At 40.2% G+C, this 27,680-nt stretch overlaps 1 long non-coding RNA gene across 1 annotated transcript in view; it reads left to right on the forward strand.

Annotated features, from left to right (window-relative positions):
* The first annotated feature begins 708 nt into the window (after positions 1–708).
* The window catches only part of LOC124085108 (uncharacterized), a 45,804-nt gene continuing 18,832 nt past the window's right edge, over positions 709–27,680 (forward strand). The window contains exons 1-2 of the long non-coding RNA XR_006849339.2: positions 709–781; positions 3,141–3,233. This is a non-coding gene — a long non-coding RNA (uncharacterized LOC124085108). The remainder of the gene's footprint in view (positions 782–3,140; positions 3,234–27,680) is intronic.

Below are 27,680 nucleotides of genomic sequence, written 5' to 3' on the forward strand. Positions count from 1 at the left end.
TAAAGATCCACCTCTGATGACAACTCTCAGATACAGGAAGGAACAGGAGACTGGTATTCTTGATCTTACTCAGTAAACACATTTCCCTGCAGACGTACTCCTCCTACATATTGGAAAACGTTGAGCTTCTTTCATGCCATACTTTGGCCTTGACCTTTATAGTATGAATCCTCCCTACAATGGAGTCTATGTTTCTCCACACCCTCAGAGCAGACCTCCTAATTATAGCCATCCGTTAAGTTGTCATGAAGAAATCCTACTCAATCATGTCTTTATCAGACTCTGGCTGCCAATGAGGTCAAGTTAGGCGTCAAGTCTGACCTGCCAGAGCCCCTGTCCTGTGCTTGTCCCACACTCACTGGGGCCTTTGTGAGTAACAGGCCAGATGGCCACCTGGTTGCCCCCAGCTAGGTCCCCTCTCCCACTTCATTGACAAAGCAGTGCAGAGTCTAAAGATGACCCAGACAGTGGGGCTAACATAACGCAAGGCCCTTTTTTGGCTGTTGTCTTTGGGAATTAAACTTACACAGAGATTTTATGGGGTTGTCAAAGTCCTTCATTGGAAATGGAGCCTCTACTGAGTAGAGAGGAATCTGATTTAAGGGGTGAAAATCTTCCTCCATTTGGACTGGGCTTTCAGAAATTGCAGAATCCGAGAATTTATCACTGCAAAGTCACTTAACGATCATCTGTCTAACCCTTATTTTACAGATCAATGCAAGTGTGGCCAAGGGACTTGGGTTTTACTTTCATTGCTGAGTCTGGTTTTCTTGAGTTTCAGGTGAGTGATATTTTAAAGGGTCCTCCATAAGAATGAGGATAATCCATGGTCATTCAGATGTGGCTGTAAATTATTCTCTAGTTGGTTTTGTCTCTCAAATGAGATCATAAAATTTCTTACTGATAGAGTTTATTTTTTCTCTATTCTGCATGTTGTCAAGCAAAGAAAATACTTTAAAGTATTTTCAAGAGTTACTACAAATTCTTTACTCGATATTCTATATTAAAATGGATATGTGGGGCTGGGGTTGTGGCTCAGTGGTAGAGCGCTTGCCTCACACGTGAGAGACCCTGGGTTCGATCCTCAGCACCACATAAAAATAAATAAACAAAATAAAGATATTGTGTCCATGAATAACTAAAAAATATTTTAAAATATGGATATGTATATTTCTATATACCTGCATCTCCCTAGATGGATTATAAAACTATGAATAAATTAAAATAGACCCACCAATTTGATTGCTAGTCCTATAACTCCATTTACAACATGAGCATACTGAGATCCAGAGAAATGAGGATACAAAATTGTTCAAGCAGTGTGTAATCTAAACTCAGATTCCTTTCCTACCTGTGCAGTGGTCTTTCCACAGTACCAAGCCCATCCTTGTTGTAACATGAGAGTAGATTAATGTTAAAAGGTGCAAAAGAAGGAAAACATCATAAAAGCAGGCTGAATCAACCTCTAACTGATGACATTATGATTGTTACTAGTAATATTTTAAATAGGTAGAGCTGTTAGACTTCAAGAAGCTAAACACTGTTAATAGTTTCATGTGTATCTTTTAGTAAACAAAAATGGAAAGTAAGTCTCTGCCACACTCACAGAGCATGCGTACATTTTACTTACACAAGAACTCTGCAGTTACACAAAAGCTCTGTACTTTGCTTTTTCAAAGACACTCCTTAGAGATCTTGCTATATCAGTGCACACAGATCTACTGCTTTGTAAAGGGTACTTATGGTTGGATATACCATAACCTATTTAACCAGTCCCCTATCAATGAACAGTTAGGGTGATTCCAGATTTATGCTAGGAATTGTGTATTTTTAACAACTAGTTTTAAGTCACTAACTGCACATGAAACCAATATTTTAAAATCACCAGTAGTCTTATACCCTATTTTTTACAGATGATAAAAATTAAAGTCCAAAGAATTTGGGGAACCTCAACCGTCAGTTGCAAAACCATAACTAGAACCTTGATTTCCTGAGCCTTCATTCACTATTCATTTCTCTGCCTTTGGCCATTCAGGGACATAGAACATATTTGCTGTGGCTGTTGGAGAAGAGGCCAAAAGTCACCACCAAACTCATCTCCAGGGAACATTCTCTGTCTGCAACTCTCAAGCCCCAATAGAGTCTTTATCAAAAGAACCGATTCATCAAAAGATTCTCGTCATGGTTTACACTTTACTAGTCCCCAAATCATTGAGTTAAACTTCCCATTTTAATAGATGAACCAAATCACCTTGAATAAAGATGTAATTCAATAAAAACGTAATCCTCTCATAAAATCGAATATTCTCTGGCTCCCCAATGAACCCCAAAACTTATTAGATTTCTTCAGCAGATGATGTGATAGGGGCTGTTTTACCTTTAAACTATGCCTTTAAAAATACATAATTATTTAAATGTTTACATTTCTGTATCCTGCACACGTATAAAATAGCAAGAATAGTGTTTCTGGGAAAGCGGGAACTGGTGGAGAAGTTTATTGAATGGGGAATTTTAAGTTGTTAATTTAGGAATTAGAAACAAAATAGTATAGTACATGCTAAGCTCATAGATGTACTATAGTACATGCTAAGCTCATAGATCCTCCTAGGCAATCATTCCTGAAAACTGCTACAAGAGGAGTACATCCTAGTGTGAGAGAAAAAAGTGACTAGAAAAAGGACTTTCTGGGTATGAGGATCTAAAAGCTATGCTGATATTTAGACTTTTGTTCTAAAGAAGCAAATTGATTTGTTAAAACTGAAAAAACAAGACCCCAAGTTTTTAGTTTGGTTTTAATAGTCAAAATAATGATAGTACAATTTTTAATTTTATGTGTCAACCTGACTGGGCTAAGGGATGCCAAGTTGGCTGCTTATTATTTGCCAGCTATAAGTATGTCTGTCAGGATGTTCCAGGAGAGATTATCATTTGAATCAGCAGACTGAGTAAAGAAGATCTACCTTCAACAATGTGGGTTGGCATCATACAATAGGTTGAAGGCAGAAAGACAGAGGAAGAGCTAATTTGCTTTCTCTTTTGTGACATATGTCTCCTACTTTTGGACATCAAACTCCAGGTTCCTGGACCTTTGGATTATAAGATTCTCACCAATACCCTCCTCCCTTCCCATCTCTCATCAGGATATTCGAGCCTTCATACTTAGACTGAATCAGACCACCAGCTTCTCCTGTTTGCAAGTGGCAGATAATGGGACTTCTCATCTTCCATAATATGTGAGCCAATTCTCATAATATATCTGCTCTTTAATATTTATATCTGTCTAATTTGTTCTGTTTCTCTAGAGAACCTGACTGGTACAGACAGCTTCCTTGCACTGAGCACTTGCTCTGCAAGCAATGTTGTCAGTGCTTTCCTCAATCTCTATTACAAATCTTAGGACAAACTAAGACAAAAGAGAAATACTTGAGGACTTCCACAAACCAATCTCTTAATGAGCTAACCATTATTATGCACAGGGTGTATCCCACTGCAAACTTAATTTGGGGGATATCTAAAACTCATGTCTATCCTGCCCTACCTCTCAGCCCCAGGACAGACACTAGGAACTGTTTTTTCCATACCACTTAAACCCTACAGTGTTCCACCCTTACTCTCTGTAATGCACATCCTTAGCCCTTAAAAATGGGGATTATTTGAAGTAGCTTGAAGAGAAATGAGCAAAGTTTCAGGGTACAAATGGCCATCCATCATTCCTATTGGATGATCAATGGGACAAAAGAAGGTCACCTAGCACCACAGCCCCTTGCACCAGGAAACACATGTGTTCCTCAAAGGGCAATGGGATCCTGGGGCAATGGGATCCTGGCTCATTCGTATGTGGTACCAAAGCATCATGGAAGAGTGCTGTTCATGGGCCAAGGCTGACCTCCTTCATCTTCTCCTCCTGTTTTTTGGGTGGTGTTAGGGATTAGATTCAGGACCTCTTACATGCTAGGCAAGTTCTCTACCACTGAACCAGCCATTTTTATTTTTTAATTTTATTTTGAGCAAGTTCTTGCTAAGTTGCCCAGATTTGCCTTAACCTTGTGAACCTTCTGGCTCAACTTCCCAAGTAGCTGAGATTACAAGTGTACACCACTATGCCCTGCCCAACCAGCTTCTTGATGTTAATGCTAACCTTGTCCTGGTGGTTCTCCTGTCCTGGTCTCTCATTTTTAGCCATACCAAACCCTCTACTTGGGCATGTCCTCTCTATTTCTCCCCTGCTCTGAACAGGTTCTATCTACCTTTAATGTGTTATGATGGTTTGGGCTTTTTATTGTTGTTGTTTCTTTTTAAAATTTTTTTGGTCTTTTAAAATTATCTTTTCAATCTGCTGTTATCAAATTTACTCACTCCTTTCTTACAAGTGAATGTTAATGTTGTTTTCTCTTTCTGGTTTAAAGACCAGGAATTCCACTGTATCCTGTATTTGAGAATATTAACTTTCAGGTTTAAAGAAAAAAATCACTAAGTATAAATACCAAATTTTGTTCAAAATACTCCCCTGCTATAAATGCTCTGTGGCCTTCTCCAAATTATTCCTCTGGACTTGAAAACAGAAATTTCCATTTTAATAAAATGACTTAAACCACAATCAAATTTTTGGAAATAATTATCCCCCAACTCATTAGGATTTCTCTGCTGGCTTCTGTGGCTTTTCTATTAAACCAAAAGAATCCCATTAATCTTTAAACATGTTCAGGCTTAAAGATTTACCCTTTCAAATTTCTTAGCATTCATCTCTGCCTCTAAGTATATTTTGAAAATCTGTGAGGAAAATACAATATTCCATTGCTTTAAAGGGTCATTTAAACTCTTCATCCAACTTCTTCCAATTAAAGCTCTGACTTCCTGGTAACTTAAGCTCAATAAAAGCATTAATTCCTCCCTATATTTTTTGCTTCTAGAGCAGGGATTAGCACACTTTTTCTGTTAAGAACCAGATAGTAAATATTTTAGGTTTTGTGGATGACCTATCTTTGTTACAACTTCTCAACTCTGGGTACTGTTAAAGCCACTATATACAATACATAAACAAATGGACATGACTGTGTTCCAATAAAACTTTATTTATACAAACAAGCAGTGGTCCCAGCAGCTTAGGAAGATAAAGTAGGAGGATCACAAGTTCAAAGCCAGCCTCAGCAGCTTAGTGAGGCCCTGAGCAACTTAGCAAGACCTTGTCTCAAAATAAAAAATTAAAATGGACTGGGGATATTGCTCAGTGGTGAAGAGGCCCTGGGTTCAATCCCTGGTATAAGAAGGAGGAGGAAGAGGAGGAGGAGGAGGAGGAGGAGGAGGAGAATATAAATAAGCAGTGAGTTATAGTATACCTATCCCTGTTCTATAAGATGACGATTAAAAGGAGGAGGGTGTTTATGAACAACTACAAATAACATTGTTTGCTTTCTCTGTAAAAAGTACCATGCTAGGTAGTCCATGAGTTTTACCTCATTTAATCTCCCAAATTCCACAGTTTAGGTATAGTTATTACATTTTATATCTGAAGAAACTAAGCTTTAGAGAAGCTAAAATGTTTTCTTAAACTCAAATACTCGAACATTTAAACAATAAAGCTAGAAACTCAGATCTGACACTGAGGCTCATGCTTTATATCACCATAATATGCCATAAAACATATACATCCCCTGTTCAAAGCTTTTGGGACAACTTTTCTCTGAAACTATTTTAAGTACAATCAGAAAACTCGGTAAAGTCACAGAATTCAAATTTAATAAGAAAGTTGGACATAATTTTAATTTGCCTAATCCAAGTGTTCTTTGAGCCGTTGAAATATTTAGTTGAACAGGCATTTATTATGTCACTACATGAGCCCACACCACAGCAGCGATTTGAGGAATAGGAAAATCATGGAATATAGTTGCCTTAGCTCAACACACTCAGAGACTTTGAGGGTAACTTTTGCTCCCCTTTCTTCCCATACTTCTGTCTTGGTTTGAGAAAGAAGACCCCCAGCTGTCATTTCTTAAGGAAGGCAACCAAAATTTATTTCCAATTGTCCACAACCACAAATGTCTTTCCTTTTACAACCTTGTATGATTAATGTTTCCACATAGTTTTTTTTTTGTTATTATTGTTGAGGTTTCTTTTATTATAGTAATATAAGTAGTTGATAGAGAATTTCAAGAAATTTTACTAAAGTCTTTTCCCAACATTTAAAGCCTCAAGTCTTCTCAAGCTTACCCAGAACATCTTACCTGAGATGTTTATACTAAATATCCCATGCAAGCAAGCATCCCAAACTCTACCCAATGTCCACAATTGTCTTAAGAATGTAGCTGTCCTCCTTACCCGTGACACACAGCCACAGAGGCCCTCTGTGTTCTGAGGGAATGGGTTAGAAAAGTAGGACATGTTTGTAGCAAACAAATTTACTTAAGCAGTACAGAATCATATAAAGGAAAAGTGAAAGTCTCTTCTCTCATAAACAATTCATAATAGTTTATAACTCTAACAGTTCTACATTTTCTCTACTGTCGTACATATAATTTTTTCTCATTATCCACTGTTTACTGTTAATGAAATGACTTTTTAATGTCCTTCCCCATCTAAGAATATTTGCTTAATTATTATGATGCCTTATTTGCACTACATCCAAATGGAAACCAGCCTATGGCAATGGGATTTTGTGTTGCTTTTCTTCAAGGTCAAACCACACACAGCTGTTCATGCTGAGCCATCTCCAGCTCTCAGCAGCTGCCCAACATTTATGTTATGTTAGAGATGTTCTCTAGTTGCAGAGCCCGGAGAGCTTGCTGTTCCGCCAAAAGAAATCCTCAGGGACGAGAGTCAGAATGAATGGCTGCATGTCACATGTATGCAGGGTTACTGGACATTCTCCTTTTCCAGTACGGAGGCTAAGGCAAACCAGTGCAATTCACAGTCAAACCCACAGCTTTTGAGGATCCCCTGATTCGCTGCTTTCTCAACATACAAAGAGTTACCCTGAAAACTCAGAAATATGCTAAGAACTTTTCTCTGTGATTGCTAAACTAGGAAAACAAGGGAACCATTTGCATAATAGCAGTGGTTTGGAAAAACATGGTAGTCACTTCTGCATTTTTATGGTCCTGAGATTCTCTTTAAATGGATGAAGTTTGACAAGGAAAAGGAGAAAATGGAAATGGGAAGAAGAGATAAGATTCTGTATCTTCACTATTGAGTTCTTTTTGGCAAAGCACCACATCTACACTCATGAGGCAGCAGCATGACTGCCATGATATGAATATCTTTGACCTTACCCAACAGAAATCAGCATCCTGTATCCATAAGAACACCACTTTAGCCAGGTCCCAGACAGCCTTGACCAATGGCATAGTCCATCACTATTCTAGCTGAAGTATAGTACACTTCAAAGACAGACAAGAACTCACTATACCCAGGAACATGTGCAGCTTAGAGGGAGGGTTAGAAAAGAAATTAATGACCTTCACAAAAACCCTTCACAATTACTCAATCCTCTGGATTCGTAACCTTTCTGTGGGCAGTTTATGGGAGTTTATAATTTTGTATGCATTTGAGGAAGTCCAGGAGAACTGAATTCTCCATGTCCACAGCAGCAGCATCAATGCAACATTATTATATTGGCCTTCTGTACTGCAGCTTCTCACTCTCTCCCATCCTTCATTTCTGCAACTTCGAATTGCCTCCAAAATAAAGTACCTGCTTAAATTCACCTCTCCCAGACTCTACATTCAGGGCCACTCAAGCTAAGACTGTTTTCACAGCTTCCCGTCTGGAAAAAGGCATGCTTTGAAACCAACCATTGCAAAAATAACTTCTAGGTCCAGGATAGAGCAAAACCATGTTTATTGGATGTTTCAAAATAGTCATTAATATTGGAAGAATTGGTCTTATCAAGACCTCTGTTTACATACACTAATTCTGCATAGTTTTTTGCTCCTGAGCAGCATAGATACTATCCATGGGAGAAACTCATCTCTTATAACATATAAGGGAACACATCTAAAAGCTCAGAGAACACCTGGAAAATAAACTCAGAACTTCCATGGTACAGAGCCTTCAAAGACTGGGAAAATTTGCTGTTTTTTAATGATCAGTTTTTAACAACAATAGCAAAATCACAAGGCACACAGAGAAACAGGAAGCCATGGCCCATTCAAGCAAAGAAAATTAAATGGCAGAAATCATCCCTGAAGAAACATAAGCAACAGAACCAAGGTAAAGCCTTTAAAATAATTGTTTTACATATCCTCCAAGATAAAAATGGATAAAGAACTAAAGAAATGAGGAAAAATATATGCACAAAATGAAAATATCAACAAAGAAAAATTTTTAAAGGAACCAAGTAGAAATGCTGAAACTGAAAAATACAACAACTATTGAAAAAGTTAATAATATAATTGAACAGGCTGAAGAAATTATCAGTGAACTTGAAAATAGAAAGTTATCCCAGACATTACCTAGTCTGAGAAGGAAGAAAGAGGAAGGAAAAGTGAACAAAGTCTATTGAACTCATGGGACATCATAAGAAGAGCAGTACATGCTTTATGAAAATTGAAAAGAAGAGAAAAGTCAGAGAGATTACTTGAAGAAATAATGGCTGAAAACTTCTCTATTTGAGGAAAGATACAAATCTGCAAGTATAAAAAAGCTTAATGAACTCTACATAGCATAAAATCAAAAAGACCCATGCTGAGACATTTGAATCCAACAGTTGAAAGGCAAAAAGAAAGAGAAAATATTTAAAGCAGCAACAGAAAAGTGACTCATGACATGCAAAGGATTGTCAGCCAATTTTAGCATAGCAACTTCAGCTCCCAATTTTTCATGAGAAAACTTGGAGGCATACATAGTGGTATTTAAAGTACTAAAGGGGAGATGGGTGTCTATATCCAGCAAAACTATCTTTCAAAAATGATGAAATTCCCAGGTAAACAAAAATTGAGAGTTCATTACTACTGATCCTGTCCTACAAGTAATGCTATCATTAGTTAAAATTAAAGGATGCTATAAAGAAATTCAAGCAACATGGCTATTTTTTTTAAAACTCTGTTAAAGGTAAATATATAGGCAAATATAAAAATTAGCATTATTATAATTTTGGCTTTAATTTTCTATAGGGTTTAAAAGACAAATGCATAAAGTAATCATAAATCTGTTAATTGACACACAATATATAAAGACATAACTTGTGATTTTAATAACATCAAACAGCGAGTTGTGAAGGAGTATAGTTTTATATGCAATTGTATCAATTCAAAATAGAATGTTACAATTTTGGGATACTATATGTAACTTTTATGGTAACCATGCCCCAAACGGGGTTCCTCACCTTCGACCACAAAATATTTATAGAATGAATAAAATCACATAAGAAGGGAGTAAAAACATGTCACTACAAAGAAACAACTAAACACAAAGGACAATAGTAATAAAAGAAATGAGGGGGGAAAAAAAGCTCCGAGACATGGAGGAAACAAACCAAACAATGCATGAGAAAGTCCTTCTTTGTTATTAATTACTTTAAGTGTAAAAGTTTGAAGTCCCCAAACAAAAGGCAACCTCTGGCAGAATGGATTTTAAATACCAGGATCTAACTATATGCTGCCTAGCAGCTTCACATTAGATCTAAGGTTACAAAGATTGAAAGCAAAGTGATGATAAGTAATTTCCACACAAATAGTAACCAAAAGGAAGCTGGTATTGCTATACTAAACCAATATACTTTAAGAAAAAAAATACAAGAGATAAAAAACATGCCATATTAATAAAAGAATCAATTTACCAAAAAGATAAAAAAGAAGCATAAACATGCATGTACCAAGTTTTAGAGCTCCAAAATGCATGAAGCAAATATTGACAGACTTGAAGACAAAAATAGTTCTACAATATAATTAAAGCTTTTGGTACTACACTTTGAACAACTAATAAAACAACTAAACAGAAGATCAGTCAGGAAATAGAGAACTTGAACAACACAATAAATCAATTGGACCTATATAGATATATACAGAACACTCTGTCCAACAATAGAATACTTAGCTTATTAAGTGCACATGAACATTCTCCATCATAGGCTCAAGTTAGGCCACAAAACAAGTCTTAGTAAATTGAAAGAGACTAATATCATATAAAATATCTTTTCTAACTATAGAGAAATAAAACTAGAAATTAGTATCATAAGAAAATTGAAAAATCCACAAATATGTGGAAATTAAATAACATACTCTTAACCCGTTTGACCAATGGGTCAGAGAAGGAATCTCAAGAGAAATTATACATTGACTAAAACTACAATATTCCAAAATTCATGGGATGCAGTGAAAGCAGTGTTAAGAGGGAAATTTATAGTTGTAAGCGTTTACATTTTAAAGAGATTTCATATCAACAATACTACGTACCTTAAGTGACGAGAAAAATAAAAACTATAATGACTGATAATTTATTTTCCAAGGTTTTAAAGAGAGCATGCTTCCTTGATGGTAAGACCCACTCTGGCTTCAACAATCCCTCCTTGTTTCAACACCTGTAGCTCCAAACTTTGTTCAGCCCACACTTATAACTTCTGGAGGGATATTCTCACCTGAATGTCATGTTCTACATGCCCCCAAACTGGGTTCCTCATCTTCCCCCATAAAATTTGTTTTGCCTTTCATGGTTCAAATCCCAAGATGCAAAAATTTTTCTGCTCCTTTCTCTGCTTCTCCATCCTGCTCCATCCCACCCTGACCCCAACCAACTGAGGACGGTGGCTCTAATGGGTCCCTTCCATATGTGTCCTTTCTATTGCTAAATCATTGTTCCCATTCAGCCTTTAGACCTTCTCACTGAATAATGACATAGGTTGTTATGGAGTTTCCTTCTTCCTGCTTCTTTCCCATGAGAGCATTAAGTGTTAAGAGCATGGGTTCTGGGTCTAAGAATGGAGTCTTGAATACTGTTTCTATTGATTGCTGGCTGTTTGAACTTGGGCAGGTCCCCTAGCCTACCTGTTCTTCATTTTACTCATCCATAGCATAGTCTGTAATTGTTCTGACATCATGGACTGAAATGGCAGTGAAATGAATTAATCCATGTAAATCAATTAGAATAGTTGCTTGAATATAGCAGATATTCAATACAGCTTGACTATTGTTATTACATTGTGGTTGGAGTTACCTTTCTGTACCATAATTCTGATAAAGTTATTCCATGATCAAAAATAGTGGTTCCTATTGCACATATACTAGTCTTAATTCTTTCAAATTCAAGCCTATCTTTCTTGACTTAGTCCTCACTATGTTCTTTCCAGCCACTATATGATCTATCCACATGGGTCTGTTGAATGTTCATAAAATGTGTTCTGTACATGTCCATCTCATGAACATGAACTTACTCAGGTGGTTGTTCTCTTTGCTTGGACAATTTCCACATCACCATCTCTCAAGTTCAAACTGTATTTCAAAGTTCAGGTCAAATGTTACTCCTTCTGCCCCAGGTAACCTTCCCAGATTACACTGGTCATGGGTCATTTTCCCCTTACCTATATGCTTTGTTGTTTTGTTTTAGCAATTGTCACGATCTTCTCCACTAGGCAGACAACATGAGTAGTAATTCTGTGTCTACAACCAATCTTTTTCCAATGCTTCCTTATTACCCCAAGATCTACAGTGTCTAGCACAGTCACACCTCATTATCCACACATTTACCATTCAATGACTCTGGATGCTAAATCTATTTCAACTTACTTTGTATTTCCTTAAGTCTGTGCTCATAGCATATGGATTGAAAGAGAGGAAAGAAGGTCAGGGCTGACAATGAAATCCTTCATAAAATGTCAAAGGACTTTCCCCTTTTTCTATTACACCTAATAAACCTAAAATGAATAGCTTGAAATTCTACTGTAGGACTTTGATATTTATCATTACATCTGGCCCTATGCATTGATTATCTCTATTTGGTCTTAAAAGGTGCAGAGTGACTAAATGAGCTGATAAAGATAGTGAAGAAGTACATTGTTGCTGCTACGTTTTGGAAGTTGCTCTCCAGTTTGCATTAACTTAGTGCTTAGAGCAAAAAAATAGATCTTCCACATCACTTTCTCATATAACCAGGTATAGTTTACTGGTTCATTTTAAATCCAAAAAGAATGGGCAGTGTTGAACCTTTTTTGCTGTCCTTTTTACCTTAATTCAAACTTTTATTGAGCATTTTCATGAGTCAGACCCCCTCCAAGGTTTTGGAAATACAATGAATGTTGATTTCCTGCCTCAAGGAGATCTTAGTTTTATAACAGCAAAGTTGGATTATAGAAATAAACAGCCAACAAGGAATGAGTCTGAGAATAGAGGCACATGTAAGATGTTGCAGAGACACATCAAAAGGACTGGAGGACTGTTCTTGGAGTCAAAGCTGGTGATTAGAGATGGTCTTAGAATAGGTGATGTTTGAGTTTAAGCAATGAAAAGTTATTTGGAGTTAAGTGGACTGAAGGGAAGGCATATGAAAGGAAAAATAGAGCAATGCGAAGGTTTGAACCTGTGTAGAGGAATTTTGCGACTCATGCTGTTATAACAACTTCAAACATATTATTACTACAGTAGCCCAGTAAGGTCCAGAAGAGGATGACCCCCACTTTGCAGAGCAAGGGCTGGAGGACAAAAGAGTTTAAATAATTTGCCCAAGGTGACATTTGCAGAAACATTATTCACTAAGTTTTCATCTAAGAGGAAAGGTATGAATATCCACTCCCAATTCCATGCTTGAAACAAAAAAGAAGTCTTTCCACATTCGAATCAAGCCATTCTGCAGAAACATTGCAAGTCCCTTCATGAACCAAAACTAGACTCACTTAGAAGGTGTATTCCACTGCCACCTCTGACACATGCATTGATAAGATAGGATATCTAGTTTCTTTTTTTAATATTTATTTTTTTAGTTGTAGTTGGACACAACACCTTCATTCCATTCATTTATTTATTTATTTTTTAATGTGGTGCTCAGGATCGAACCCAGGGCCCCGTGCATGCTAAGTGAGCACTCTATGGCTGAGCCACAATCCCAGCCCAGGATATCTAGTTTCTTAAAGGGGAAAGAAAATAAGTAAAACTGCAAAACATCTTAAGATGTTCATTTAAAAAAAAAAGGGGGGTGGGTGCACGCCTATATCCCAGTGGCTAAGGAGGCTGAGACAGGAGAATCATAAGTTCAAAGCCAGCCTCAGCAAAGGCAAGGCACTAAGCACTAAGTGAGACTCTGTTTCTAAATAAAATACAAAATAGGGCTTAGTGGTTGAGTGCCCCTGAGTTCAATCCCCAGTACCAAAAAGGAAAAAGGAACACTTATGAGTTAAGTGTAAATGAATCAGAAACATATGGATTCAATCTACTTTAAAGGACTCAGTGGAGTTCCAAGTGAAGGGCAAAACCCTTGGAGGAGGTCACGTTTGGGGTTTTTTTCCCAAACCCAGTGCCATTAGTAATGGTCAGGCTCAGAGCTGGGCTGGTATATGGATCTCCAAAAAAAAAAACTAACAGGATGAGATCCTCAGGGAAGGATAAGGGTTACTCTATCCCAAATCCTCATGCTCAGCTTGGAAATGTTCTGGGCAGCATGCCTCCCAGAGACACTGCAGCCCCTACAGGCACCTTTTCTGAACATGTCATTTTGGTCATGGGCTGGGATACCAAGTCCGGTCAATAATTTTTTCGCAGAAACTCAACTTCCACAACTCCAAAAGGATGTAGCAGTTGAACTGCAATTCCTCAATCTTTCCCAAAGATCTTTTCCCTTTAGGGTAAACTTTTGACTGTGAACAATGTCCAGGCTAGGCATTCTATCAACTGATCTGGATCACTGGGCTCATGGTCATTGGCCTTGGAAGATGAAATAGTGACCACACTCCTCTTTGGAAACACTAATGTGCACACAATATTGAAAATGTTTAACAAAGCACTGCTTGAAAAGGAGAAAGATCCAGCACATCAGTCTGGTTGAGTTATATCAGCCATGAAAATAAATACAAGCCAGCAGAATTAGAGCCCAGAGAGATGGGACTGGTTTAATGGGAACCAGGCAAAAAGCAGGTGTGTTCCCCTGGGTATAATCACCTCAATGCTGCCCCATGCTCTTCACCTTCTGTGGGTCCAAGGTGCTAACCCTGGGGTGAATGGTAAACCCTGAGACATCTAGCCAGTTTGCTTGGCCTCTGTTTCTTTATCCATCCAGTGCCCTCTTCCAGATAAAACCCAAGTTTGTTCTGTGTTTCTGATATTTCTCTCTCAAGTAGAGTTGTTATGGATACGGGTCTTTCTCATCCTCCACTGATGGAATCACATTTCGGGGGTGGGGGAGGACTAAGAAAAATGAGCAAGTGGAACAATATTCTCCCCAAATGCTGCCTTAAATTGAAATCATCTGTTCTAACAGCTCAGCCTCCCTGTCCCCAGCCACACCCAAGCAGCTGTGAAGGTGGGTGGGGCCACCGGCCCCCCTCACTGAGAGGGTGGAATACCCATTGCTTACAGTAAGGTGATACACTGAGAAGAAATTCATTCTGAGCTCCCTTTTCTTTTCTTTTTTATACTTCTTAATTATTTTAATTGTGCACATTCACAGGCTACAGTGTGATAATTTGATACACATATACACTGTGTAATGATCAACTCAGGGCAGTTAATGTTTCCATCTCCTTAAACATTTTATAAAATTTTTGATTCAAGTGTAATAATTGTACATATTTATGAGGAACAAGGTAATACTTTTCTCAGGTCCCCCCAGCAATTCTGTCATCAGCCTTTATACTCCCTATGAGTCTCTCTGGAAACTATATCTCTGTCTCTGGGCTGCTTCCCCAGTGCCTCAGAGATAACAAGGGGGAATTCTGGGAGCTGGCTGGGGAGCTGGCTGGGGAGCTGGATCTCCCAAGCACTTTCTGTGTCCCTGGAAGTCCCCATGATCACCCTGCCCCAAGACAGATCTTTCTCTCCATTGAAGATGCCTGAAGTTAGAGTTTTGTTTCTATAGCTTGAGACTTTGGTACTTAAAGCAAATAACTCAGGTGAAGAAAAATATTAACAATTTAATATGAAGAATGGATGGATGGAGGTGTGGTAAGAGAGTATCCAGAGGTGATGTGGCATGTGGAGTAGAGACAGGCAGAGATGGTAGGGAGAGGCCAGAGATGAACTGGCCTGGTTCCCAGGCACAGGTTCCGTATTCAGGAACTTGAGTGGAAGGGGATCTGGAGGCTTAGTGGTATCCACAGAAGGTAGGAATCATCAGTGGCCAGACAAGACAAATGTGCTGAGTGGCCACTGTGCCAGGCATGGCCCTCAACACCAAGGACACAGCATGGGGAAATCAGGGACAAGGGACAGGGGCACAGACATTGCCCAGAGTAGTTCAGGAACTGTGTGGGTGCACCAGAACCGAGAAACCAAAGATATCACCATTATCCCCCTTGCCTGAACCCCATGGCTAGAGTCCAGAGCTCCAGAGCCTCCCCCAGCACTAGGTCCTCATTCAGTTCACTCTGCCTTGCATGGAGGAGCCATGCTGTTCCAGGAATTGCTTCAGATACAGCACTGAGCCTCCTGGACTGCAGAGCCTCAGGGGCTGCCTGGGGTGTATGGTCAAGCTGTTCTCAGTCTTACTTAGCTGGGCCTCAGTTTCCACATCTGCCACCTCTGTGCCCAAAGTTCCACTGCACAGAGTGCTGGGAGCACAAGTCCAGGGAAGCTCACTGTTGGGCAGTGTTGTACAGGCAGATGCCTGGCACTTCGGCAAAGTCTGGCTCAGCCTCTTAGGGTAGGGCTTGTAGGACCCAGTTACCCTTTCCCCCAGCACCCCAGTCTTCAAATCCACAGGGTTAAGTGGGTGCTTTTGGAGTTAGCACACAATTGGCAGAGGCTCTCAGCCAATCTGGGGATGGATGGATAGAAAAAGGTGACTAGGAAAGGGATAAAGGAAAACAATGAACTGAGGGTGCAAAGGAGGGGACAGAATTTGGTGGTGGGCTTCTTGCCCAGCTTAATTGTTTTCATACTCAAAATGATTCCTAACAGCTGGGCCGGTGATCATCCTGCTCAGATTCCACAGGCAGCCAGGGAAGCCAAGGGACTTGGCAGCGGAGCTGGGAGACCAGTGCCTGCACCACAAATGAGCTCAGCTCAGGGAGGGAAGGGGTGAGGGAGTCCAGCCTGGTCCACTCTCCTGCCTCCCATGGTGGGTGCTTGGAGCCCAAGCTGAGTATAGGCTTTTCTGCCAGGGTGTCCTCCCCTCCCCCCACTTATGACCAGGGGTTCAGCTTTAGGCCCTTCTCTGGACATCTGACCTGTGTTATAGCCTTTGATTTCCTGTTGTTCATGGCCAGCTTTCTCAGGTGGCTGGGGCAGAGGACCAGCGAGGCCAAGGGTTAGATACAAATTTCTGAGGAAATAAGGGAGCAGCACTCTGGTCTGTGGCTGTGCTGATCCTGGCAAACTGTGTGATGCATGCTGACCTCTAATCACAAGAGGGGCCAGGTGCAGTATGGGGCTGAACAATGTCACCTAGCACTGCTCCAGGAGCTAAAGCTCCACCAGCTGCAAAGAACTGCAGGTTTCAACCCTGAGCAGCCAACCTGCCGGAAGAACACGGCAGCCCTTCATACCTACTCCTCACTTGCTGCCTCAGCTACTAGAGCTTTCAATATATGGGTTATTTCTTCTGAGCTATTTTGGTGACATGATTTAAATAAATCTAAAGCTCCCTGGCATGTGATAGAGGTGACAAATATAAGGGTAAAATTAAGTACAAGCAAAAAAAGGGCCCCAAACTAGACTTAGCCATCCTACAACATAATTTCATGTGAATTTTAGTCATTCCTCCAACCAGTACCTGTTGCTTAATAGTAACAGCAAATGTGCCAAATACTGGCACATGTTTATTATCTCATTTACTCCTCGCAACAATCTTATAAGGAAGGTACTATTGTTATCCCCACTGAGGAAAGGAGCACACTGAGGCACAGAGAGAGAATAACTGGCTTGCCCAAGTCACAAAGCTAAATCACAGAACAAGGACTGAAATCAGTGCTTTTAACCATTGTGCCAGCAGGGAACTGTTTGCAAAGTACTATGCTGGATGATATGAGAAAATGCAAATAAATATATGACATTGTCACTGCCCTTGGCAAGTGTACCACCTCTAAGGCTTAAGTCTCTCCTGTCTGGCCTGAACAATGCTTTGGTTTCTGTGTAGGCCTTTGAGCTCCAGCAGGTGAAGAAGCTGTAGGTACCAAGGCAGTACTGGTTTACACTACTCAGTCCCACACTTTATCTGTTTACTCTTATGACCAGAGGCTGACATGTATCCCATGACATACCCTTTTCTCCTTGCCCTGAACATGAATGCCTACAGCTACTGAAATCATACTTTATAGGCCTCAACCTATTTTTCCAGACAGGCCAAACAAAACTCCTTCCTTTCCTGACCAATACCCTGAAGTAACAGAAAGGATTAGGCAAAGCTTGGCAAGCTTCATGACAAAGACTTTGTGTGGAGGCCAGAGGCCACAGCTGAATTGAGCCAACTGCCTGGGCTCTAGCCCCCAGCCAACTGTGGACCAGGTCAAATAGCAGAGCAATGGGACACACTGCACCAGTGGAGCCCACTTGGCCCAGTCCCACCAACAAGGTCACTCCTGGCCTCCTTCATCCACTTGCAAATAGGTCACTTGGCATTTTAGAGACTTTCTGTCCACACCCACCTGTGAGTTTGGGGGATGTGGTTGGCATTTTGTCTAGAACCTGATAGCTCTGGGACCCAAGATCTTGGGTGTTAAGATTCCAATCAAGTTGCATCAAGCAAGGTTATAAGAAGCCTGATGGAGACACACAAATAAAGCTCCGGAGGGGTTGGATTCCTTCTGGAGCATGCTTGCACCCTGCAGCAAGGGATATTAAACACCATCACAGGAAGTTGCCCAGCAGTGGGATCTTCTTACTTGGGAGACCATTAACGCATTTGGAGCAGCAGTTGGAGAAGATGATCTATCAGTCCCACTGCTCCCTTTTGGATCTAGAGTCCCCAAGACCCTTGAAAAATGGACTGTATCTCTGAGAGTCTCTTCTTTGCCAGGGTGGATGGAGATAGTAGGGCATGGGTCCCTTCCCAGCACCCTGTAACGGCACCAGAACTCTGGGACAGAAAGAAAATGCTGCTTGGAAAACTGCAGTGGTGTTTTGTTTGTTTGTTTGTTTTGCAGTTGAGTGCATGATATGCACAAGAAGGAGGGCATGACAATCAAGGAGGGCAAATCAAAGGGGCCAGTAGGGTCAATCCCTTTCCTGAAATGAAGCTTGGTTTTGTAAACCTGCAAGGGGCTCAAGGCTATTCCAGGAGGAACACCAAGGCAAATGCCAAGGCAAGACTGTGCAGGCATGAACATTTAGGTCACCCAGAACAACAACCACCTTCAGCACTGAGCTTCCACAGTAGAGTATTAATATCCCCTCGTTCCCATCCCCTCCTTTTCCTGCAGTTCTTTCATCTCATCACCAGCAAAGGCCTAGCAGCTGGAGAGCTGGTGACAGAAAGTTCCAGGAGATGGCAGCCGTGTGTAGTCTGTGAGGCAGAGCTGGCTCTCCCCCAGCCTGGAGATAAGCACCTCACCCAAAACATTGCTGGCTACAACTAGCAGGGTTTCCCACCTCACCACCTATCCCTCTGGCTCCACAAGACCATCAAGAATCATAGGCCATAGCTAACCCAAAACACCCAAAGAGAGACTCCGAGGTTGAGGTCTGAAGTGGACATAAATAATATCAGTTAACTTTCAGAAAAGCAGGCAGGATGCAGGAGCTCTGGTATGTCAGGCCCACTGCCATCCTAGGAATCTCTAAACTCACTCCAGAGAGACCCAAAAAGGCAGCCCCATGTGACAGGAGTAATTTTAGCACCCCTCTGATTCATGAACCTTCCCAGCAAGCAAAGTTTTACCATTCTTGCTACAATGCACTCACTGGCATTGAATCCCTGCCTCTGAAAACTATGAAAGGAAAATAAGAATTAACTAAGACCTCAGAGCACCTTCTATAAATGACAAGGATGTTCTGGCTTTCCAGGATATCAGAAGCATATGCAATTTTTCTGTGGGTATAAGGTCCTAGACGCTGTTGGCCCAGGGCTTCCAAGGGTGAAAAGCTTACAGGGAAAGATGTCCTGGTATGGTTTTATGAAGGTAGACATGAAGGAAAGGGCTTTGGAAACTTTTCATTCCCCACTGTACAAAAAAATCATATGGGAAATGAACCTCCACGTTAAAAATAAGTTGTAGATTTAAAAATAAAACTGTTCCATGTTTCACAGAATCACAAAGTTCAAATTAGGAGGGATGTTAAAAATTAGATGGACACAACTGCCACCCAGTACAGCAGTCTCTTCTGTAGAATCACAAGTGTGTCTGTGCAGATGCTACCTGTCTACTTCCAGGGGCAGGGAGCTTACTACCTCCAGGAGCGGCTCTGCATTTCTGGACAGCTCTATGTTTTGGATTATTTTTCCTTATGTTACACCCAAGTGAAGTTTCCTAGAGATTCCAGGCAGCATTGAAAATGTGTCTTAAGGAGCCACAATAAATGTCTGTTCCCTTTCCACTATGATCTCCTTCAAGTCTTTGAAGATGGTCGTAGCATATTCTGCCTACCTCATGCCTGCTCTTCTCCAGGCTGGATTTGTTGGTTTGTCAAACAACCTAATTTAATAAGCTCATAGCTGCCTGGATCTTTTCCATTTAAGGACAGTTTTGGGCAGAGCTGTAGTGACTGCTGCTCTGCCTTCCCCAGCACATCTCTTCCTTGCCTTTGACTGAGACCCATGGTAGCAGTGTGGAAGGATAAGTACCTCTCTAACTAGCCATGCTTATCCTCAGCCTCCATCAGACAAATGGGGGTGGAGTTAGATTCCGGGATTAGACTAACTATACTCAGAGAGGCAAAGGGGATGCTGCCAGATAGGAAGCTCCAAGAAGAAGAAAAATGTTCCCGTCTTATACACTTCTGTGTCCCCAGTGGCCAGTACATAGCAATGTTCATAATGATTTCCTGATGAACGAATGAATGAATTAATGAATGACGGAAAGAAAGTCAGGATAGAATACAAAGATATTTCTATATATTGAAAAGCATTTCCTCAAATGTGCTAACTCCCCAGCTCACATCCCAGAGTCTGTTCAAATGAACTCTGAGGTTCAGCTCTGCCTGCAGCTATACAAACCACCCCATTTCCATCCCTCATCACTCCATTAAATTATTATTGCTGCTTCTTTCTCCTCCTCCTCACACCCACACCGACCTCTTCCCTTTTCCTCCTACCCCATTCTCCCCCAATTCACAGACTGCATCTGTAAAAGTCCCAGGATATGCCTTTGGGATGCAAATTCCAAAGAAAGCCAAGTAAGAAAAAGAAAATGTGGTAGAAGATTTTGCTTTTGGGGTATCAGTTGATATTTTTTGACTTTGGACTAATTTCTGGAGAACCCCAAGGAGTGCTTCAGCATGGTTGTTCCAGCTGCATGGACAGAAATCCCTGCCACGAAGGCATAAGAGGGGGGATTCTGGCTGAGCTTAACCCACTTTCACAGAGCTGTCTAGTAATGAGGCCTGGCTCAAAGGCTTCGTGCTCCAGGGCCATATGTTGCTGTACAGCAGAAGATGCAATTGATCTGTAAGTGGGCAGTTTAATTTTTTATTTTTCCCCTCTAGAGTAAGACAAAAAAGGAACTCTGGCAACCAGTGCTATATAAACTCTGTAAGCTTCAGGACTTAGTCTATCTCACACATGGAAAATAACTCCCTTCTCCACCCCCACCTCTGGATATAAAGGATAATAAAATATTAACAACTGGCTCTGCTATTCTGACAGATAGGGGATGACTTTCTTTAAAAGACCTTTGTGCTCTGTTGCTGCCAAAGATACTTAAACTGCAGTCATGAGTGGCTTCTCTGCTTAAAACCCCAGCCAAATCTGACTTCTCTGTGAGAGGGTCCATTAGTCACATGCTTTTGGTGGGCAGCAGCGGTCTGAACCTGGGTGCAGGAGGGAGAGATGATGCACTTGCTATGGGACCAGTAAGGAACTAAGCGATAGCCTCAGGTGTGCTTCTGGGAGGTATCTGGCATCCAGCAGGGTGAGGCAGAGACAAGGAATGGATGCCTCCCTCCCCCATGCAGCCAGAGAGAAAGCTGCTCTAGAGAACACTTCTCAGGAATGGAAAAGTGGCAGAAGCACATTTAGAAAGAAAGAGAGCACCAACTGGGACCTGAACTATTCAGAAGCCCCTTGGGAGACAGGATTCTGGAAGAGAAGATATGTTTTGCAACAGCTGAGTTCTCTTGGGTACTCTTTCAAATCTTATCGTTGGCCAGAAGTGCTTGGAATGGAGAAACCTAGAAGCCCACTGCCATAGTTTGGGTCTAGAATGTTCCCTGAAGTCTCATATGTTAAAGGCTCCATCTTCAGGCTGGCAATATTAGGAGCTGATAGAACTTCTAGAAGGTGGGGCCTGGTGGAAGGAAGTTAGGTCATTGGGGGTGTGCCCTTGAAAGGGATAATGGGACCCCAGCCCCTTCCTCTCACCCATTGCTTCCTAGATGCTGTGAAATGAACAGGCCTTCTCCACCACGCGCTCCTGCCATGTTGTACTGTGCTACCACAGGCCGAAAGCAACAGAGCCAAGCAAACATGCACTGAAACTATGAGACCAGATTAGCTTTTCCTCTTTGAACTGATTACTTGGGTATTTTGTCACAGTGACAGAAAACTGACTAAAACAACCATGGAAGGTGTTTGAGACTCAACAGTAGGTAAAGGGACTGAAAGAAAAAGGAGGAAGGGATAAAAGAAGGAATAGAGGAGTATGCCAAATAGGAGAGAGAGAGAGAGAAGGAGAGAGAGATGTTAAACAAGGAATGGGCTGTCTCAGTGAAGGGAGAGCATGGAAGCTGGAATGAGTCTGCAAGAAAGGAGCCAAGTGATTTGGGACACAGGACTGAGTTTTTTGAAAGACATTTACAAATCATCAGCTCTTCCTGAATCTGTCAAATTTAGACACTCATGGATATAATTTTGCCAAATAAACGAACCTTCTCCTTGCCTTTTTGGAAGGAGGGATGTCTTAGTTGTCAGATTTTAAAAGTCAAATTCGTTGCCCAGGTATGTAGTGCAAATCTGGTGTGTGAAACATCTCCGTCTGCTTATTTGAAAAGCTCCAATAATCTTTATCCCCAGGCAGCTTCCCCTACCCAGTATTGATGGTCTTTACCACCTCAAGCCCTTAAGAAGTGGTAGATACAAATCATGAATGAAGGATAACATGTACCCTCAGAGTGGGAATGTAAGTTTTTCTGAACCCACTTAGTCTCAGGAAGAGAATAAGAAATGTCCCACAAAAAGTGAGAGGCCAGCTCTTAGAGAAGGGAAGCAGAAAAGGAAGATCTGGGAAAGGCAGGGATTTAGAAAGAGGGTCTTCCATACATACAGTAATCAGAAAGCTTAGTTAACCAGAAGATTTTTGCACTTGTCTTATTAATTTGATTTATTTGTGATCAGCTCATGTTTTTAGTTAGTAACACAAAAAAACATGGTATAAATGTGTAAATATCCCGGAGGGTATGCAGTAAGAAGTAAATCATTCTCCCAGCCTTGTCCTCTAGCTACTGCCCCCCTCCTCTCACTCCAGGCCAGTGCTGACACAATTTGCTTGTGTCTAAAGGGAGAGAGTGTGTTTTTCTGAGACTCTCGACAAGGGATCTTGGCTTATCCTAGAGATGGAGTTAGGAAGGCTCCACTGTGGAAGTGATATTTGAGCTGAGAGGTGAAGGACAATTAGGGCCTCATCACTAGTAGAGGGAGTCACATGTAAAAAGCCCTATGGTGAGTGTAGGCACAGCATTTTTAGGTAAATCAGCAGGAATTCCCTCAGCATTTTTAGGTAAATTGGCAGTGAGGTTCAGAATGGACCTCACTCTAGGAGGACAGGTAGGACTATTGGGTGGAGCTGGGTCATGGTCTCCTGGGCCATGTTAGTATTGTGCTCTTTATCAATAGAACTGGTTTATGTTCTGACAGTTGGGTGTGTATATGTGTCTGATCCTTTTTATATTTTAAAGAAGTAATTGCTACAGCTCAATTTTACTTCAATTTTACCTCAATAAAGATGTGGGGGGAAAAAGAGCAACCTCTAGAAGATAGTTGTTAAAAGCATGACTTTTGGAGCCATTTGGACCAAGCAATGAGTGTGTTATAGTTTGGATATGAGTTGTCCCCTGAAAGCCTATATGTGAAACAACACAGCAATGTTCACAGATTAACTAATTAGATTACAAGAGCTGTACCCTAATCAGTGGATTAATCCATTTGATGGTTTAATAATTTGAATGGATTATTGGGTGGTAACTGTAGGCAGGTAGGGTGTGGCTGAAGGAAGTATATCACTGGGAGCTTATCATTGGGGATTATATTATCCCTGGGTCCTTGCATTCAAACTCTCTCTCTCTGCTTTCTGACTGTCATGAACTGAGCATTGTTCTTTCTCCATGTGCTTCTGCCATGATTTCTATCTCACCTCTGACCCAGAGCTGGGGAATCAGCTGACCATGTATTGAACCTCTGAAACCATGAACTCAGAATAAACTTTTCCTCCTTTAGATGGTTCTTGTTGGGTCTTTTGTAGATAAGAGCATGTTTTAGTCATCTTTTTTTTGCTGTTGTTACTAAAAGGATCTGACCAGCACAATTATAGAGGAGGAAAAGTTTATTAGAGGGCTCACAGTTTCAGAGGTCCATAGAAGGCTGGCTCCATCCCTAGGGGCTCAAGGTGAGGCAGAACATCATGGATGAAGAGTATGGCAGAGGGAAGCAGCTCAGATGGTAATCAGAAAGCAGAGAGAGAGAGACTCCATTTTCCAGGTACAAAATATATTTCTCATAATCATGGCCCCAGTTAACCACTTCCTCCAGCCACACCCCACCTGCCTCCAGTTACTACTCAGTTAATTCCATCAAGGATTCATTCACTGATTAGGTTTAGATTGTCACAATCCTATCATTTGTCCTCTGAACCTTCCATATTTTCTCACATGTGAGCTTTTGGGGGACATCTCACATTCAAACCACAACAGACAAAATCAAGTGCTAAGGACGATGAGAGTGGCATCGTTGGAAGACTGTATGGGAAACCTTGATGCTCGGCCCACACTTGCTCAGCCTCACCTTTAAGTCCATCCTTAGCCAAACAATTCTACCCCACACCAATGGCCCCAACCTCAAATGCATCTTTCCACATGGCTGCCAACCATGCCAATGTCAGGGGAGCTCTGTTGGCCCACATACAGGAGCAACCTGAGAGTTCAGGGGGACTTCATTCTTCCAGAAGCAACACTCAGCTGGAAGATAATGGGAGTCAATTGGAAATAACAGGGAGATGATGATGATAAGTCTTATACAATCCTCAAAAGATTGTAGGTGGGTCCTAGATGCCTAAAGCAGTGACCTTAATCATACACCCTGTACTGACCTTTCTTCTTCTCTCACTCTGTCTGTCCTTCATTTTTGATTCTGGGTTATTCCTTAGCAAGTTTTCAGCACAGAAGTCCTCACAGGCCCTGTTTTTTGTAGGCGTCCAAGGGGAGATAGAGGCAAACATAATTATATAGGTAAGAAATGATAGAGAATTAGACAAGGGCAGTAGCCATAGCAATGGCAGATTGGAAAGTAATTTTAGAAAGTTAAATAGTCTGCTGCATCCCAATTCTCCAACATCATTCTCTTTCTTTTTTCCATTTTATATGCAGTTTAACCCAGTGCAGGTTTACAAGGCATGGTGAGACCAGAATGGAGGAGGTACAGTCATGTGCTATAATCCTGTTTTACAGCTGTGCGAATGGCCACCATATATGAATGTAGAACTCAACAGCCATAGCAAAGCTAAGCTCACAGGAGATGAAGGTATTTCCAGGCAATCCTAAATTTAGCTAAATTTATAATCGTGCCTTTGGAAGCTATCCCTGACATTAGTGTGCCCTTCAAGCAAGATCACATAACCAGGACTATTGTAGTAGAAATTAAAGTATCTGAAATGATAAGGGAGAAAAAGGTGTAATGGGGAATCTGCTCCACAGAGCCATGTGTATTTATGTCCCACATCAGTCTCGTCAAGTAGAAGTTGTACCTCTAACAGGCTTAGTGAGACATCATGATCTTTTCAGGGTCACTTGAGTAGTAGGTACTAGAGAAAACACACTGGGTTAGTCAGCTCTTCATCGTTGTGACCAAAAGACCCAATAAGAACCATATAAAGGAGGAAAAGTTTATTCTGAGTTCATGGTTTCAGAGGTTCAATACATGTCCAGCTGATTCCCCAGCTCTGGGTCAGAGGTGAGATAGAAATCATGGCAGAAGCACATGGAGAAAGAACAATGCTCAGTTCATGACAGTCAGAAAGCAGAGAGAGTTTGAACACAAGGACCCAGGGATAATATAATCCCCAATGATAAGCTCCCAGTGATATACTTCCTTCAGCCACGCCCTACCTGCCTACAGTTACCACCCAATAATCCATTCAAATTATTAAACCATCAAATGGATTAATCCACTAATTAGGGTACCGCTCTTGTAATCTAATTAGTTAACCTGTGAACATTGCTGTGTTGTTTCACATATGAGCTTAGAGGGGACAACTCATATCCAAACTATAACACACTCATTGCTTGGTCCAAATGGCTCCAAAAGTCATGCTTTTAACAACTATCTTCTAGAGGTTGCTCTTCCCCCCCCCCCATATCTTTATTGAGGTAAAATTGAAGTTCAATAAAATGCAAATGTTTGAAGTATGCAATTTGATCAGTTTGACATGTATGTAAGCAATACAATCCATATAAAAAGAATTTCCATTCCTTTTTTTAAAATTTGAAATCATATATATTGTGTTTACTGCATGATTTATTACATTAGAAATCAATCGCTTTAAGATATACAGAACCCACCCCCACATGTCAACGATTTCAAAATTAAATGGCACACTATAAATATCTCAGAGGTCAAGGAAGAAAAGCACAGGAAAAGTACATAAAAAGTGCTTTGAACTAAATGATAATAAAAGCTTAAAATATCAGGATCTCTGGGATGAAAAGGTATTCCGATGAATGTTTATAATTTAAAGTACTTGTATCAGAAAGAAGTTAAAATAACAATCAAATTATTTTCAAATTATGTAGAAGGAAGGAAAAAATAAGAGTAGGAACAGAAATATATGAAATTGAAGAGAAATAATACACCTAAAATTTGATAAAAAATAAATAATCCTAATCAAAGAAAAAGCAAGGACACAAAAAATAATATCAATGGAAAGGAAGCTATCAAAATAACCCTACAGATGCTAAAGCTATATTAAGGTAATGTTACAATTGTATGCCAACATATTTGATAGCTTACATAACAAGATCTATATTAGAGAAGGATCCATGTGCTGCTGAAAAGGAAGTGCATTCAGTCATTGATGGATGAAATAGTCTATATATGTCTGTTAAATCTAAATTATCAATTGTATTTTTTCATTTCTACAGGTCCTTTATTTATTTTTTGTTTGGAGAACCTATCCAGGGGTGACAAAGTTTTGTTTATTGTGTTTTGGTCTATTTAAATCTTGAAATTGAGAAGGGTTTATTTGATATATGTAGATGCCTCATTGTTTGGAGCAAAAATATTTACAATTGTTATATCTTGTATAATTCCCTTAAGCAGTATGATATGGCCTTCTTTGTCCCTTCTGGTTAAATTTGGCTTAAAGTCCACTCTATCTGATATGACTATAGAAACCCCTGCTTGTTTCTGTGATCCATGTGAGTAATGTTTTTTCTCATCCTTTCACCTTCAGTCTGTGGATGTCTTTGTCTATGAGATGAGTCTCATGGAGCTAGGATATTATTAGGTCTTGTTTTTTAATCCAATATTTCAGTTTATTGATTGATGAGGTTAGACCATTAATATTCAAGGTTATTAGTGAGATATGATTTGTATTCCCAGTCACTTTGGTTTAATTCTAGTTTTTAATTTGAATTAGTTTTTCCTTTGATTGACTATTCCTTTAGAGTAGTTCTTCCCTTTGCTGGTTTTTACTTTTTTTTTAATTCATCTTCAAATAATATTTTGGTTGAGAATGTTCTATGATTCAGGCTTTCTAGTTGCAAATTCTTTTAACTGTTGTTTATAGTGCAAGATTTTCATTTTATCTTCAAATCTGAAGCTTAATTTTTCTAGATATAGAATTCTTGGTTGGCATGCATTTTATTTTAGAGGTTGGTATATGTTATTCCAGGACCTCCTAACTTTGAGATCCAAATTGATTTCCCCCTATATGTAATTTGACATTTTTTTTCTCACAGGCTTTAAAATTTTATACTTATTTTGTATGGTAGGCATTTTTATCATATTGTGCCTTGGTATTGGTCTGTTGGGTCTGTTGTAATTTTGTACATTTGTGATCCTGTAAGCCTCTTGTATTTGATTTTCCATTTCATTCTTTAGGTTTGGGAAATTTTCTGATATTATTTTATTGAAAAGATTGTGCATTCCTTTGATTTGTATCTCCACACCTTCATCTATCCTGATAAATCTTAAATTTGGTCTTTTCATGTTATCCCATGGTTCTTGGAAGTTCTATTCATAGTTTCTTA

Source organism: Marmota monax, unplaced genomic scaffold (assembly GCF_021218885.2).
Source record: "Marmota monax isolate L192 unplaced genomic scaffold, Marmota_monax_Labrador192_F-V1.1 WCK01_AAM20220418_F8-fsc00062, whole genome shotgun sequence".
Taxonomy (NCBI): domain Eukaryota; kingdom Metazoa; phylum Chordata; class Mammalia; order Rodentia; family Sciuridae; genus Marmota; species Marmota monax.